This window comes from Lycium barbarum, chromosome 8 (genome assembly GCF_019175385.1).
Source record: "Lycium barbarum isolate Lr01 chromosome 8, ASM1917538v2, whole genome shotgun sequence".
NCBI classification, from domain to species: domain Eukaryota; kingdom Viridiplantae; phylum Streptophyta; class Magnoliopsida; order Solanales; family Solanaceae; genus Lycium; species Lycium barbarum.
The window spans coordinates 20,452,414-20,454,565 of NC_083344.1; the positions used below are offsets into that span (position 1 = coordinate 20,452,414).

General features: G+C 42.3%; 1 non-coding gene across 1 annotated transcript; it reads right to left on the reverse strand.

Moving 5' to 3' along the window:
* Positions 1-271: 271 nt before the first annotated feature.
* On the reverse strand, positions 272-377 carry LOC132608495 (small nucleolar RNA R71). The gene has a single exon (XR_009570410.1). It is a non-coding gene; the product is annotated as a small nucleolar RNA R71 (small nucleolar RNA).
* Between the last annotated feature and the right edge of the window lie 1,775 nt (positions 378-2,152).

Sequence of the window (2,152 nt, forward strand, 5' to 3'; positions counted from 1 at the left end):
AAGGAACAGTGCGACTGGTCCAAGCTACGTGCCAGTATATCGTTAAGCCAAATGAAGACCCACACAAGCACTTGATGCAGTTCGTGGACTTGAGTGAACATTTCCAATATAGAGATTTCACGGACGATTATGTGAAGATGGTATTGTTCCTATTCTCGTTGATTGGTGATGCTAGAGGGTGTTTGAATAATCTCCCCGCAAATTCTATTACTTCGTGGGAGATTCTATCGAGCAAATTTATCGAGAAGTTCTTTTCGTTTCGAAAACGAAGGAGATCAGAGGGAAAATTGCCAACTTCACTCGGAAGGATTTTGAATCTCTACCACAGGCTTGGAAGAGGCTCAAGGGTTATTTGCAAGATTGTCCTCATCATATGCAACCGCAGGAGATCATTGTGCATTATTTTATTGAAGGGTTGCGGCATGATTCACGTGATTTGTTGAACGCCTCCGCCCAGGGGCAGATTTTGACCAAGACTTATGAGGAAATTAAAGCTTTACTCGAGCTTATGTCTGAGGGCACTCAAGAATATCAAGAGACGAGCCGGGGTTACCATAAAAAGTCATTGGGGTTCTTTAAGTAGATGACGTTGCAGCTATTCGGGCTGATATAAGTACACTTACTAATGTGATGTTGAGGGCGTTTCCTCAAGCTCAACAGGTCCAACCAGTTCAACATATTTAGCAAGCAGCGTGTGTAAGTTGCGGTGAGCCATATGATTATTCTAATTGTCCATTGAATCCAGAATCGGTCTATTATGTGGGGCAGCCAAACCGTGGTGGCAAAAATTGTGGGAACAACTATAATCCTCCATTCGGGAAGCAGGACTTCCACAAGCTAAAAAATTATTAGCAACCTCAAGCTCAGCCAACTAGCAATTTAGAAGAGATGATGAAACAGCTCATGGCTCAACAGCAGATAATGCAACAGCAAAATCAGAAAGTTCAGAGTGAGATGCAGAAATCTATTCATGAGCTTGTGCATCAAATGGGGCAGATTGCTAATATGTAGAATGTCAGATCACAGGGTGCTCTTCCTAGTGATACTGAGAAGAATCCCAAATAGTGCAATGCAGTCACCTTGAGGAATGGCAGAGAACTTCAAGAAGTGCCTCCGAAAAAAGAACATAGCAGAAGCAGAACCTACCCCTGCTAAGTGAACTAAGCCAGAGCAGAAAGGTGCAGAGCAACCCATACAGAAAGTGGCTCGACCACCCCCTCCTTTTCCACAGCGACTTCAGAAACATAAAGCAGATTCGGCTTGTAAGAAATTTCTTGAACTCTTGAAACAGGTACACATCAATATTCCTTTGGTTGAGCTTTTACAAGAAGTTCCAAAACATGCTAAGTATATCAAAGATGTGGTTGCAAACAAAAGACGTTGGACAGAGTTTGAGACTGTTGCACTTACTGAGTATTGTAGTTCTAGAGTGAGGAGTAAAATTCCTCCAAAGTTGAAAGATCTGGGTAGCTCACAATTTCAATTACTACTGGAAACATTGAAGTTGGGCTAGCATTGTGTGACTTGGGTGCTAGTATTAATCTGATGCCTACTTCTGTGTTTCGAACGTTGGTCTTGGGTGAGCTAAGGTCAACGATTATTACTTTGCATCTAGTTGATCGTTCTCTTCCTTATCCTGACGGTATTATTGAGGAATGTTCTTATGAAGGTAGGTCCGTTTATTCTGCCAGTTGATTTTGTTATAATTGATTATGAGGCAGATAATAGTTTTCCTCTCATCATAAGAAGAGGATTCTTGGCCACTGTTGACGCTGTGATCCGAGTCAGACATGGGAAGATGTCCATGACAGTCGACGGACAAGAGGAAACTTTTGATATGTTTAAGGCTACCAACCTTCCATCCCATTATGAGGAGTTAAAGATGATTACAGTTGTGGAGCCCGAGCTCAGTAATGTAGAGTTAGAACACTTTCTAGCTTCACGAGATACTTTGGAGACAACTTTCGTGTATGGGGAAGATTTAATGGTTGATGCAGAAGTTGAGGAGTGTATTAGCATCCTTGACACTTCATGTGCTTATTTGCGAGCAAGCACACCATTTGAAGAGTTAGGTAGACCAGAGTCGTGGAAGAAGCCGAAGCCGTCTATTGAAGAAGCCCCAGTTCTTGAATTGAAGCCATTACCTCCTCAT